At 43.8% G+C, this 15,473-nt stretch overlaps 1 pseudogene; it reads left to right on the plus strand.

The window, feature by feature from the left end:
- The first annotated feature begins 10,571 nt into the window (after nucleotides 1-10,571).
- On the plus strand, nucleotides 10,572-14,603 carry LOC127777288 (uncharacterized; annotated as a pseudogene).
- The last annotated feature ends 870 nt before the right edge of the window (nucleotides 14,604-15,473 follow it).

A 15,473-nucleotide genomic window follows, 5' to 3' on the forward strand; every position in this document is an offset into this window, starting at 1 on the left:
GACAAGATCATGTGTTAGTTTCTTTTTAGAGTGTGTTTCATTTTAATTAAGTGTGTGCTATGCTATGCTTCAGTGTGTATTTTTTGGGTTATGTTTGTTTATGCAAAAAAGTTGTGTCGTGTCACCAATTTCTGTAATGTGTATACCCTATTGACCTACTCCTCGATGAATAAATATTGTGTTATTTGTTGGACATGTGTTTTAAATTGAATATCAATGGCTTGTTTGGTGCACATGTATTTTAAATTGAATATACCTCATGTGATTTGGGGCCCATATAACAGACACATGTGGGATACAATATAAAGTTAAATTTGACAAGGGGCCAAGGCCCCCGCTTGTCATATACTAAATATGCCCGTGGTGATCTGGTGTGGCTCGTATATAAAGTCCCAAATCCATAATCACAAAGTCTATTGCCAAACTCATAATCATACAGTCAAAGAAGAAACTCGAACAATACAAAACAATGTCATCAAGCGCAAGCTGGGAGAAGTGCTCCTTCTGTAAGGGATGCATAACTACAAGGAATGCCCTCGCCATTGTTGGATTTGTGGTCATGTAGGCCATATGGCAGCTAGGTGCACCTGGCATCGTTGCGGCAAGCAGGGGACAATATGCAGCTGATAAGGAGGACCTTGGCTTGAGTTGCCCTCTCTGATACAGCAACAACCGGCCGTCCAACCACATGTCTTGGCGTAAGAGCATGTTTATGTATGCTCATATATTGTTTGTCACGCTATGTTTCCCATCATCATTCTTCCATTCCTCAGTTAGTTCCCATGCATGCAGTTCCTGTCCTGACATGGAAGAGAAGAAGAATCACATGTTGTTTCTTCTTAGAGCGCGTTTTCTTTTAGACAAGTGTGTGCTCTCATTCATGTGTCTACTATTAGGGTTATGTTTGTTTGTGGAATGAAGTTGTGCAATGTCATCAATTTATGTATTGTGTGTACCCTATCGACCTCCTCCTCCACATGAACAAAGTTGTGTTGTTTCTTGGAAATGTGTTTTAAATTGAATATTTTGTTATTTGTTGACGTGTATTTTAAAGAATGACTTAGAGAATGTTGTGTTATTTGTTGCATGCGTATTTCAAATTGAATAGGCCTTATTTTACTAGGGGCTCATCTACCTATATCTATATTCCTAGAGAGGTACAGCCTGAGCTGCCACAGCCATCCACGTAGCTACTTCTACTGTTGCACTGTTCATGGTTAGTAGTAGTAGTACATGCTTTACTTTACCGTTCGCTTTACCCTCTCCATAGATGCAAACTCTTTGGTTGTTGCATGGCTCCATAGACTGTACAAGGGGTCCACCATAGGTTGGACCAACCATCAGTGATACAAGAGGCAAGCTGTTATGTGCAAAGCAAAATTCAGTTGGTTTTTAGTTTGGGCCATTTGTCAGTGAGATATAAAATACCGCAATGCATGTTGCTAGGTGTTTGCATTTTTGTAAAGATCCCTTCTCTTCCTTTTAAATAATCGGAGTAATTAAAGGTAAGGGCGATCTGCTCCTCCCGGAGCGATTTGCGCGGTATTTGCACTAGCGTGTTCGTTTGCACTTGCATCCACGTCGTTCGGTAAATTTTTTGTGTCTCTGTCCTGTGGGGCTGCACCGTTTTTTCTATGTGCCTCTGTCCTGTGGGCTCCCACCATTCTTGCTGCATGCTGCTCTTTCTGCTGCCCCCATGTTCGCCCCCTCCTCGCCCCCTTTTTTCCCTCTTCCTTATGCGCGCGTTCGACGGGGACGGGCAGCTCGGTCGCTGATGGGTGGCCCTGCCGCTGTGTACGGTGGGTGGCCCTGCTGCTATAGTTGGGGTGGGTAGATGTTGCCCTGTGAAAATTGCCCAGGTGTGCATTTTTTGATCGTGCGTGTGGTGGTGGGCAGACGTGTGGGTCCCATTTTTTATGGCGAGGGTAGTTGTGGACAGAGGGGTGGGCCCCACAAATGTACTGCCTGGCCAATCGGTGTTAGACAACGTGGTACAGATCTGCCCGAGACGGCGTCCCACGCGAGAAAGGCGCCATATTTTTCTCCTCTTCTTTTCTTCCGCTTCTTCTCCAGCCTAATCCTCTTTGCTTCCACTGTACTGCTCTTCCGTCTTGCTGTCCCTTTTGTTCCGCTTCTTCTCCGGCCTCTCTGTTGCTGTTCGTGGCTATGGCGAGGTATGTGCTATCCTCGCATCGACTGTGCTTGGTGGCGGAGTTCCTTGTGCTTACTTCGTGTGTGCTTCTTGCAGCGACCTCACTGCCGATTGATAGGAGGACACCTTCTTGTGTGATTTCGCGTTTTGGCCAGGTCAGTGACACCTTTGTTTCTTCTTTTTCTTGATCCATCTTATGCTTGCTTCATCTTTTGTTCGTGTGCTGTGCAGGGAGGGCTTCTTTCCGTCCGAACTGGCTGAGGTCCTTTCTTTCCTCTGGTTTTCTTCCTCCTTGTGGCGGGTGCTGTGACGGTTCCGGTGCGTGGCGGCGAAGGTGCTTTCTTGCTCTGGCTGTTATTTAAAATTTTTGGGTGCTTGCATTTTTTTTTTGTGCGCCTTTATTCCTTGCTCTGTTGCATTATATGTTTGGTGGGTGAGAGGGGCCGGGGAGGGGGGGGGGGGGCGCTAACCGTTGGTGGGGCTGACGCATCGTCAGCGCTTTTTTTTCCCACGCTTGACGAAAGGGACAGATATAGTGTCTCCTGGTCTTGGCCCTATATACTTGCCCTATATGTTGCTTCTTGACGATTTCTTCTTGCACACTGCCTCCTTCCTCACCTTCATCCTTTAAAGTACTGTTTAAGGGTGGTTTATCTCCTGTTTGAAAACTCTCTCTGCAATTCGCAGTGCTGTTGGGCGGGATGTGTCACACCCTAAAAATCCTAAATATATAAATTGTTGTTTAATTGGAATTATTAGAATTGATTTTAAAAGCCTTGAAAAGAAGATCTAATTTTTTAAATAATAAATTCCAATATAAAATGGTGCCAGATAACATTTCATTAAATACTTTGCTTAATTCTATAATTCCTAGATTTTTCTGGGATTTATTTGAGTTAAGGAAGTATTTTTAATAAATGAAATTGCATTTCATGAATAATTTAAATTGGAAAAGGTTTTTAAAATCCTCTTTTGGCTTTGGGCCGAAAGTCGGCCCAATCCATCTCTCTCTCTCCCTCGGCCCAAGCCGGCCCGCAGCCGCCGCCCGCGCGCGCGTCCGCCCGCTGACAGGTGCGGCCCGCCTGTCAGACTCGTCGTCCACCTCCAGCCGCCGCGCCGAAACCCTAGCCGCGCCGCACTGCCGCCGTCTCCTTCCAAATTCGGTCGCGCCTTTCCTTCTCCGGTGAAATCAATTGAGGGGAAATGATCCTCGAGATCTCCTCTACCTTTTCTCTTTTGGAATCGTCGGCTAAAATCGTTTGGAAAGCGGTGGATTCGATCTCGAATCGGATTTCTCTTTCCCTCCGAACCCTAACCTTTCCTTTCCGTCGCCGGTCGCCGTGGGCCTTCGCCGCCGCCTCCTTGCCCCTATAAAAGGACCCCCAAGCCCGCCGCTACCCGCCGCCACCCTCGCTTTCGCCTCTCGTCCCCTGTAGAGCCCTAGCGCCGTGAGCCCTCGCGCTGCCGTCATCGCCGCCGCTCCAGCCGTGCGCCGCCGTCGCTCCAGTCGTCGTCGCTGCTCGGGGAGGTCACCGTCGTGGTCGCCGTCCTCGTCCGCCCCTTCGCCGTCGCTGTCAACCACCGGAGCACCGTCGCTGTCGTCAAGCCGAAGGTCGCCGCCGCTTCTTCTTCGACGCCGTCGCCGTCCGTTGCTCCTCCGCCGCTACTTTGGTCACCGGTGAGTTCGCCGTGCCATCCGCTACCCGTAGATGCCCTTCGTTCACGCTGTCGTGCCGTCGTTCGTCGGCGAGCATGCACGCCCGAGCCGCCGCCGGTGGTGACGTCACCGCCGACGTCATCGTCGTCGTTCCCCGTGGCCCGGTCGTGGACCGATGGATCTTGGCCGTCTGTTTTGGATAGGATCGATCCCGGCCGTTCGTTTCCGTGAACCACCGCCGTGCACCCAGTCCACCGCGAACCCTAGCCGCTGACACAATAATTCCCTTTTCCTTTTCAAAAATAATTCATTATTGCGTCATAATTCAATTAAAATCTAAATAAATGATTTAATCCGATTTAATCTTTGAAAATTCATAACTAATTCATCTTAGCTCGGATTTAGTTGGTTCAAGTCTCTAAATTTTTCTAAAATTGAGATCTACATGTTAAAAATATCCACATGTACTGTTTATGCTTGTTTATGTGCTGTTTTGGTGTTTTTACTCTTTTCTGTTTAGATTCCGACGTTTCCGGAGAGTCCGTTTTCGCAGGAGAAGAATTTGAAGAGTTCCAAGGCCAGCAAGGCAAGTCACACAGATCCCAAACAACGCTTTGAGCATGTTGATCCCGTTTAAAGCTATTGTTTCTATTCAACTATTGCATTTATTTTCGAATGTCATTGGGTGGAATTAACCTATTGTTTGTTATAGCCCTTTTGTTCTTGATTACTTTATTCCTTGATACCTTGGGTTATTATAAATTGACTAGTTGAGCTTTATATATTGGTTCAGCTAGATATTAGATGTGATTGCTTAGCCATGCTTAGAAACTTTAGCACACTTTTAGGATAACTTATGATTCACTATTATTTAATGATGGCTTAATGATAGCTCATGATGGTTAATTATGATTGGTTAATTAATTGATTTGCCAACTAAAACCTGATAATGGTGGGTTGTGAGCACATGGTTTTGATGGTCGTGCTCATGACAATTAAGGACCGGTTCACGAGTTTCGGTTGTGAAACATTAACCATGCCAACCACAAGCCAGTGTGGGCAACGGCTTTACCTTTTGTATAGCATGGTTCATTGCGGGGCACCAGACTGAGAAGTGGCGGAGATAAGCCCACGGGGGTCGCTGGGGAGTCCATGCTTTGTTTATAAGAGGGTGATTATGATCCAGGAACGGTGCGCTGTGGTGGATTGTGTTGTGCGAGGGGTACTGTCACAGCTCCTTTCCGAGGTACCGTGGTGGTATCGAGGCGCATGGTGACATGTCGTGGGGCTGTGTCTTGTGGGTACAGTGGTACACCTCTGGCCAGAGTAAAACTATTCGAATAGCCGTGCCCGCGGTTATGGGCGGGTCTAACAATGTCTTTCGTGATTAGTCTCACACCTCTCATCATAATAAAAGATGCTATAACTGGTAATAATTTGATTAGCTCCTGGTTTGGAATGGTATATTCCTGGTTTGGAGATAGAACTGTGCAGCCGGGATTGGTTGTTCAGAATGGTTGGGCCTATGCAACAGGGTATGTTGTATAGCGTTGGATTAATATTGTTTAATTATTACTTAACTGTTATATTAAATTCTGAAATGTTTATTAAATGCTGTTTATGCAAATGAAACCCTACTATGCCATCCTTTGTTATCCTGTGCACTTGCATATTTGCTGCGTGGTTTGCTGAGTATGTCATATACTCACCTTGCAATCATTTATCAGAGGAGGAGTTCTACAGTGATGTTGATGGTGTGGAGGATTAGGTGTAGCCCTGGTCAAGATGCCTGTGGAGTGGAGTCGTCTGCGCCGTTTATCTTATTTTCCACTGCTTAGATCTTTATTGATTGAGAGGAACTATCTACCTCTGTAATGACATTTTATTCGCTTATTAATTAGAGTAATAATTGTACTCTATTATCAATTTCTTATTGTGTGCCTCGGCTGATTCCTGGACGAGGGTTCACACACATGTAAGCGTTTGGAATTTTGGATAGAAATTCCGGACGTGACAGGATGGCCGTTGTTGGGGTTTCGTTCGTTTCGTTGTTGAATGCTGCAGGTTCTCATTGCCGGTTGCCCTTGGTGTCATACCTTTGGGAGCTTGATGGGCATGGTACACTGTTAGCTGGTGTAGAGCTTATCCTTCCGCCTGAAGACCCTGCCAGTGGTCAGGCTCACCCATCCAACAATCTGGCTAGGAAGTTCTTTTGGGTTGCTGCAACAGATCCGCTAATTGTTTCGCACGAGATGGTTGCTTAGCAGGCTGTTAGGTTCATGCAAGCAAAGTACCGGTTCGCTGTTCATGACTACAATTTTCACATGCTGCTTTCCTATAGAAAGGTTGCATCCTCTGCAGTGGATGCTACTCTCACAGCGGCTTCATGTCTTGCTAGGCTCCAGTCACGCTATGGGGCGCTAGATCTGCCGTGTGAGGGTGTGCTCGGCCAGTGCAAATCACTTTGGTTTAGTTTTCTTAGGGAAGAACACTTCTTCTATAGCACACAACAGCCTTAGAGCAGAGTTTGGGTTTACTTTGTAATGCTGAGTTGGTTTGTATTGCCAGGATCCTTGCAGTTAATTTAGCTATTTCCGTTTCGTGCATTCATTCTTTTGTGTATACATGCTTGCGTTGAGATTGTGTTCTGAGCTGGATTGTTTGATGCATTTGTCTTTCAAGAAACGTTGCAGGGAACAGTGTTTTGTGATTTAGGATTTGTGGCAGATGTCAGGCCGTGCAGCATTGCGTGTTCAGCGCGCACGTGAAAGCCGGCTAAGGCGGCATGCTTCCATAGGCCAGGGTCTGTTGTCCATGCGTTTCTGTTATATGTTTGCTTTTGGTTTCTGGACAGGTAACTAAACATATTGGTTTGGTCCAATAGGCTACTTGCAGGCTCCCATTTTTGCTGCCGTAGGTTCTAGCTCCTCACAGTCAGTCAACCATTCCATGTGTTCTGTCCCGGTTCAATCTGTACATGTTGGGCAGCAGGGTACCAGTGCTGGTGCAGGACCATCCATGGAACAGCCCACTGACAGTGAGCCTTTGGTAGGAAATGCCAAAAGTAAGCCAGATTTTGATAAAATAAACCGAAAAAACTATTTTGACCAAACAAACGAAGCGAGGCTCGGATAGTGCTCTAAGTATTTTTGAACACATAGGGAAAAGATCATTGCTAGATATACCACGAAGTGCTGCTGCCGTTAATAGGGAAAGGCGGCGTATGAAAATATCTGGTGGTTTATGCCTTCCATGTGTCCCTGCGGGGTAAAAAAGGGTTGACTCACCGCATACTGCTTATTTTGCACACAATTTTGGTTCGCATAGGTCCCACGCCCAGTGCTGATGACATCTTGCCTTTGCCAAAAGACTATATTGCGTCCTTGAAAGGTTTGTTGTGTTGCATACTACACCAATTTCTTCAGCTTTACTGTCTGTCGTACTCTCATATCAATGTTGTGCAGCTTTGTACCCTCATCAGTCCTACTATGGTGGTCCATCTCATGAATGTCCACACTGCGGTGCCGTTTTCTGGTACCAGGAGAGGGTAAAGAAAGGATCTGTAGTCTCATAGCGCAAGATTCTGTACAACCTATGCTGTAGAGGTGGTAAGATTAGTCTGCCTGAATTGAAAAAACCACCTTCTTTGCTAGCAGAACTGTTTGATGGTAGTGTGCGATCAAAAAGATTCTTACGCCAGATCCGATCATATAACTCTCTTTTTGCGTTTACTTCCTTAGGAGCCAACATTGATAAGACGATAAACAATGGGACCGCACCTTGTGTGTTCAAGATTAATGGGGTTGTCCACCAAGGTATTGGCAGCCTGCTGCCACAGCAAGGCTCACGACCTAAATTTGCACAACTTTACATATATGACACTGAAAATGAAACTGCAAACAGAATGAATATTTACGAAAAAGACAATCCTTCTGATGAACCAGACCCAGACATTGTTAATGGGCTTAGTTCTATGCTTGATGAGCATAATGATTTGGTTAAGGCATTCCGCTTTGCTAGAGATCGGCTAAAAGATAATGGTGATCAAAAGATTGCACTTAAATTGCTTGGTTGTGATTCAAGAGATGAAATCCAGTACAATTTGCCAACGAGTGGTGATATTGCTGGTATAGTAGCTGGAGATTACTCAGCTGGCGAATACACGTATGATGTGATGGTTCAGTCTTGCGATGCTAGATTGTGACGTGTCTCAGCTTTGCACCCATCCTATATGGCTCTTCAGTACCCTTTGCTCTTTCCTTATGGTGAACGAGGATTCCATCTAGGTATAAAGTACACTGACTTTCCTAGCATCACTGGTGCCTCCAGACGCTATGTTACCATGCTTGAGTACTACCGCTATCGTTTACATTACCGATTGAACAAACCAAATCCATATACTTGCTGTGGTCATCTTAGCGATTCCTTATGTGTTGACTCATACTCAACTGTTGAGTCATCTAGGCTTAAGTACATTTTTGACAACCAGCCCGACCTGCGTTCTGAATCTATCCAGGGAATAGCTGATGCGATTGATCATGGTCTCGATTCCGGGGATTCTGTCGGCCAATGATATGTGCTGCCCTCCAGTTTTACTGGAGGGCGTTGTTACATGGTTCAAAATTACCAAGATGCGATGGCTATTTGTCGGGTTTTTGGTTCACCTGATCTTTTTGTGACCTTTACATGCAACTCAAAGTGGCAAGAAATATATGATGCTTTGCTGTTTGAGCCAGGCCAGGTGCCAAGCGATCGTTCCGATATGATTGTGAGGGTGTTTAACATGAAAGTGAATGAATTCATTTCAGATATTAGAGAAGGAAAGACATTTGGTCCAGTCCTTGCTAGTAGGATGTTTACCTGGTTTCTAAGTTCCATTTTTATGTTCTGTATAGGTCCTAACATTGGCTATCCCTATATGTAGTGTTGTATACAGTTGAGTTCCAAAAGCGTGGCCTTCCTCATATCCATTGCCTGGTTTGGCTTGCTGCAGGAAATATTGAGTTTAGTGCTCCTATTGTCGATGGTTTTATTTCCGCTGAAATACCTAATGTGCTAACCGACCCTTTAGGCTATGCCTTGGTTGATGAATTTATGATCCATGGCCCTTGTGGCGATCTGAACAAAACATGCTCCTGTATGAAGAAGGGAGAGTGCTCTAAGCATTTCCCTAAATCTTTTCAAGAAGAGACCATCATGGATGAATTTGGATTCACTGTTTACAAACGTAGCAATAATGGTCGGTATGTTCTCAAAAATGATATTAAACTTGACAACAGATGGGTTGTTCCCTACAACATGGAACTTCTGAAAAAATACCAGGCTCACATTAATGTAGAATGGTGCAATAAATCTAATATGATTAAATATCTCTTCAAATATGTCACTAAAGGGGCGGATAGAACAAAAGCATTCTTTGAGATTTCTGGAAATGCACCGAACAAACCAGCTGAAAACTGTACTGCTCCACGAAATGAAATACAAGAATATATCGATGCAAGATTTCTGTCCACCTGTGAGTCCCTTTGGCGTGCATTTGAATTTGACATTCACTACAGAGTGCCTTCTGTAGAACGCCTAGCTGTGCACCTTCCAAACATGAACTTTGTCCGATACAAAAAAGGTTCTGACCTAAAGTCCTTGCTATCCAGCCCTGCAGCCAAAAAAACGATGCTAACCAAGTGGTTCGAGGCTAACAGAAAACATAACAGTGCGCGAACACTTACTTACTGTGATTTTCCGAGAGAGTGGACATGGGACAGCAGCTCACGTAGTTGGCGTCCTAGAACACCATGTGAAAAAATAGGCAGGATATACTATGTCAGCCCAGTTAGCGGTGAGCTCTACTACCTACGAATGCTATTAATGATAGTGAAAGGTGCAACATGCTATGCTGATGTTAGGACCTATGATGGTATCGTTTATCCGACCTTTAGGCAAGCATGTGAGGCAAGAGGCCTACTTGAAAGCGATAACGAATGGCACTTGCTATTTGATGAGGCTATAGTATCTGCGTCTTCGGGCCAATTGAGACAGTTGTTTGCTACCGTTGTAATGTTTTTTTCTGTTGGAAATGTGCGCTCGCTCTTTGAAAAATATTGGACATATTTTACCGATGACATTCAGCGACGTGTCAGAACTGCTTTATCGAATCCTTCGTACGTAATACCTCCTGATAGGCTCCTGTCTCTATTAATGAAAGAACTTCACATTGTGTTTTCAAACAGTGGTGGTAGCATTGATGATTACGACTTACCGCAGCTGGCAATTTATTCAGATGACATTACAGGAGATAGGATGGTTGACGAAGAACTTGCTCTTGATGTTGCGGCCCTAACTGCAGAAGCTAATTTGAATATACCTAGGCTAAATACTGATCAAAGAGATGTTTTCAACACAATCATGCAACGGGTGAACGAAAACAGGCCTGGGTTATTCTTTGTCTATGGCCATGGTGGGACAGGCAAAACATTTCTGTGGAATACACTGATTTCTAAAATAAGATCCGAGAAAAAAATTGTTCTAGCGGTTGCCTCCTCAGGGGTTGCCTCTCTACTCCTACCTAGAGGGCGCACTGCTCATTCCAGATTTAAAATCCTGATCGACATAGATGAAAACAACATTTGCACCATTAAAAGAGGAACTATGCTTGCAGATTTGATTCAGAAAACGTCTCTTATAATCTGGGATGAGGCTCCCATGATTCATAGACGATGCTTTGAGGCTTTAGATCGAACGTTACGTGATTTGCTTTCTGAGCACATGCCTTCTAACTGCATTGTTCTGTTCGGTGGTAAAGTTGTTGTTCTTGGAGGTGATTTCCATCAAATATTGCCGGTCATAAGAAAAGGTTCACGTGCTTCTATAGTCGATGCATCCATCACGAACTCTCCTCTTTGGCGGCATGTTGTTCTTCTTAGACTGACAATAAACATGAGACTTCTTCATGGTAACGTTGCTGACCAAAACCGTGTCGATCTTAGCAACTTTGGCGATTGGGTCCTAGCACTTGGTGACGGTAGGTTGCCTGCAACAAAAAAGCTTGACGAATTTGAGCCAACATGGATTGATATCCCTGATGACCTTTTGATCAAGACATGCGGTGACAAAATAAGGGCTATAGTAGATGAGATCTTTCCACACTTTGCAAATTGCTATACAGATCATTCTTACCTTGCATGTCGGGCAATTGTTTGCCCGAATAACTCAACAGTTGATGAAATAAATGATTGTACTGTTGACATGATACCCAGCGACGCAAAGGAGTATTTAATATGTGATACAATTTCAAAATCAAGAGATCATTTACCTGACTTTGACATCCTTTACCCCCCTGAATTTTTGAATTCAATTAATGTCAACAACTTCCCATCGCACAAGCTTGTGCTCAAAAAAGGTGTGACGATTATGCTACTACGAAACCTAAATCAATCTATGGGTCTATGCAATGGGACAAGGTTATTGGTCACTTCTCTTGGTAATAGGTTGTTAGAGTGTGTGATTTTAACTGGGACAAATATTGGCGAGACAACATTCATACCACGAATTGCACTTACCACCACAAGTCCTAAGTGGCCTTTTACGATTTAGAGAAGACAGTTCCCTGTTCGTGTTTGTTATGCAATGACGATTAACAAGAGCCAGGGACAAACCCTTTCACGAGTCGGCGTGTACTTGAAAAAACCTGTGTTCACACATGGGCAACTTTATGTTGTTGTTTCTAGATCAACATCAAGAGAAGGTCTTAGGATTCTCATAGAGGATGAGGACGAGGCATGTTGTACGAAAACCAAAAATGTTGTTTACCAAGAAGTACTGCAAGCAGTCACATCTACGGTATACTTTGCTGTCTGGTTTTCCTGGATGATCCCTAGCTAAATTACCAGGATGCCATACCGTGCACTAATATATTAAATCTTTACAATTGCAGGATGTTTGTACCTAGCTATCACTCGCACTGCCCATGTTTGATGCTGTTGTGTGCCTCTGTTTTTCTGCTCTTCATTGTCCATGTGAATTTTTTTCCGTATATTCATCTAATGACCTCTTAACTTGCGCACTTAGCTTCTTCAAAATTTCAATGTGCGCTGATCTCTGGGTGAAGTACAGATTCCTAACCTTGAGCTCGGTGATGGGAATCCAACTCTATTGGTACGTGTATCAAGGTTATGGGAATATCATGACCAGGACGATGAAGGCGACTTACGCCATATTGGTCTTGTTTTGGTTGGTGACAAGGTGATTGCTTCGCGAACTTTATCTGCTGTAAAACCTGAGCAATATGTCATTTGTTTTACTGACAGTATTGTTTCATTAGGGATATGCCATTGCTGCTATGATTTATCCTCCATGGGGCAAGAAATTCAAACCACTGATCAGCGAAGGCAAGGTCTACTTGCTTACCTACTATCGGGTCAAGCCATGCACCAAACATTACAGGCTAGTTGACAACAAGATGATGATCAATTTCACCAGATGGACTGGTATAGAAGAATATGTTGACGTACCAGCTGGCTTTGGTCACTATGCTTATACTCTCACACCTTACCAAGAGCTCCGCTCTCGTGTCGACAGGAAAGACTCTTTCACAGGTACTGCAGATATGGTTCTATAATTGGTTATCTATTATATTACTACCTCTGGTTTGCTCACACATGTGTTTTGTTCTTGCTCTCAAAATAACAGATGTGATTGGAGTGATCACTGACATATCATCTGTGACAACTGTTCGGACACGTGTTAGAGACAGTGACAGTTTAAAAAGGAATGTCTACATGCGCAATGCTGAGTTAGCACTCATCCCTTATTTACTACTCCATATTATTAATGCATTTTCTGATGTTTTCTAACCCCTCTCAAATAATCTGTCATCTACATCAGACAATCACTGTCATAACATTTTTCTTTCATACTGCGCATATTGCCTTGCCCTGACAACTGCTTTTATTCCAACACACCACTGTTTTGGGTTCAAGACTAACTACTTACCATACCACAATTCCTCTTTGATTTCTTTTAAACATACACAACATAGAAATGAGACAACAAATATTGTGTTATGGGGAGAAAGAGCTACAAGCTTTCCTGCAGATGAAATTCTCAGTGCTGGCAAGGAGAAGCCACAGATAGTTATCTTTGTTGGCACACTTGTCAGAGGACATGGATGTAAGTCAATTAGCTTCCTTGCTTGCATTTTGTCCTATGTTTTCAGCTGTTGTTCTCATAGCGTGGGACACTGTTGTTATAGGGAATGTTTCGTTGTCGGGTAACTCTGCTTGCAAATGGTACATAAATATTAATGTGCCAGAGGTCAACACCCTCGCTGCTAGGTTTATTCTCTACACTTCGCTATCAGACAATGTTCTCTTAGCTTACTTTGTCCTGATTTTTTGAGCTAAACTGATTCTTTTTGTGCAGTGTTGAAGGGAATTACGAGGCAATCAAATGGATTGATCTCCCAGCTGCACCTGTTCTTCAGAACAACTATGAACAGAAGACAATCACTGAGATAAGAGACCCGCACCCTTTTAAGTTCAAGGTGTGACCTTGCTATAGTCACTTCATGAACTTATAATCTGCATTATGCCATGAACTGTGTTAACTGTTTCCGTCTGATGTTAACAGAAACATGAATTCTCAGTGACTGTCGTGATAAAGAAACTTAACATGGAGTATTCTTGGTGGTATACTGCATGCGATATATGCAAGAAGACAGCAAAGCCATATGGAAATCTATATAGGTGTGGAAACAGCACATGCCCCCCAACTGGCTCAGCTTCACCTAGGTGAGTCGTGATAAAGCAATTGAAGCAATACAGACACCGATACATTACAGCTAATGCTACATTACATTCTGTAGGTTCAAACTCAGTGTGATAGCAGGAGATGACACGGGAGATACTACATTTATTATCTTTGGGCGTTTAGCGCAGAGGCTGATTGGTCGTTCAGTTGAGGCACTGATGCTGGAAAATCCAACTGGCAAGGGCTGCATATCCAGAGAGATCACTGATCTGCTTGAGAAAGAATTTGTGTGGAATGTGAGTTTCACAGAGAACACGGTCTCTAGCGGCATTGTTGCTTTTCAAGTGAACAGAGTTGTTAAGGGTGCTCAGAGTCATTCCCTTGCTCTCTTGCAATCTCCATCTGGATCCCAAACATCTTCTCTGATGCCTTGCATGGCTCTATCGCTGGTTGTATCTCAGGATACTTCCATTGGCCAGCCCATCAGCTGGGTTCAGTGGTGCTCAGCGCACTCCGAGTAGCCCACCAATCAATACAGAAAAGGATAAGAACACAGGAAATGAATATGCATCCAAGAGTCCTGCACAGGATGCTGGTGATAATGAAGATTGTTATGAGGTCAGTTTGTTTTATGCCTGACTTTGTAGCATATATATATTGCATATCATATTTGCTAACTCTATCTACTGTCAAATAGGATGATGAGGCAGTCAGCCTTACACAAGTGGCTTCTGCCCCTGCAACTAAGAACAACACTTCAAAGGCGTACAAAAAAAGGTACATCACTTCATTTCTTTATCCATCAGAGTACCGGGTGCAAACCTTTCTGCCAAGCTAACTGGAAACCGAAACACACAAAAACAGGCCTAGGCCATCTCCTGGAACTAGTGCTGCTAAGAAACTGTTCAAAGATGATGCTGCTGATGATACTGATGGTGCCACTGGTGGCAGGTATAATGATAGTGGTTGTCTCTGACGGTATACGAAAGATCTTCTGCATCTCTAACATGATGTTTCCTACATACTTGCAGTGCCATCAGCAAGGCCTGATACATCAAGCAGAATGGCTATTGTTTTTTGCTCTGTTAGCCTTGATCCTGAGAAGCCCAGCATTACTAAAAGGCTTTTCTTCACACCGATCAAAAGGAATCTATGGCTAATGTTATTATGATAATTCTAGAGACTGCGTTGTTGCCGTGTTGCATGAGTGCATATCAAACCAATTAAGCTAGACTTACTCCTTTTGCAAACAGACTTTTAGGTGAACATCCATTATCTATGTGGCTGGGATTCCACATTATCATGATTCATCGTGATAATGCTGAATGCTGTCAGATGGTAACAAACTGTAGCTTTTGCAATGGCAACATAACTCTGTATGGCTAGATTATCATGATCGGTCGTAATGATGTTGGATGCTAACAGATGGTGGCAAATATTATATCTCCTCGCATGTTAGCATTGCCTCGCATAGCTGGTATCGACTGCTATTAAACTATCGTAACATGTGTGCTATTTCTCACATAGAAGCGTGCAAAAAACTTATCAGCTCTAGCGTTTTAGATAGACATAACAACCCAAATCTTAAACCACACAATTCACATGGCAAACAAAATTGATTCGTTCTCCAAACCGTAGCCAACATCACCCAACCTACACACTGTGAAAACAATAAACATAATTATGCTCAGCTGCCACCTGCCCTCGAAAAGACTTGGAAAAGACAACATAGGTAGCAGCATGGCAGGTAGATTCAATGCTTTGTGGTACCTGGCACTGATTAAGACGACGAAAGGGGAACAAAGAAGATGTTGCCCCTGTCTTGTAAGTAGGAATCCGCAAAGAAGAGTTGAAGATGAGGGAACAATCAGAGAAAGAACAGGTGGAGATGAAAAATGGACTGAAGAAGATGAAAGAAGA

Source organism: Oryza glaberrima, chromosome 1 (assembly GCF_000147395.1).
Source record: "Oryza glaberrima chromosome 1, OglaRS2, whole genome shotgun sequence".
In the NCBI taxonomy this organism is placed as follows: Eukaryota; Viridiplantae; Streptophyta; class Magnoliopsida; order Poales; family Poaceae; genus Oryza; species Oryza glaberrima.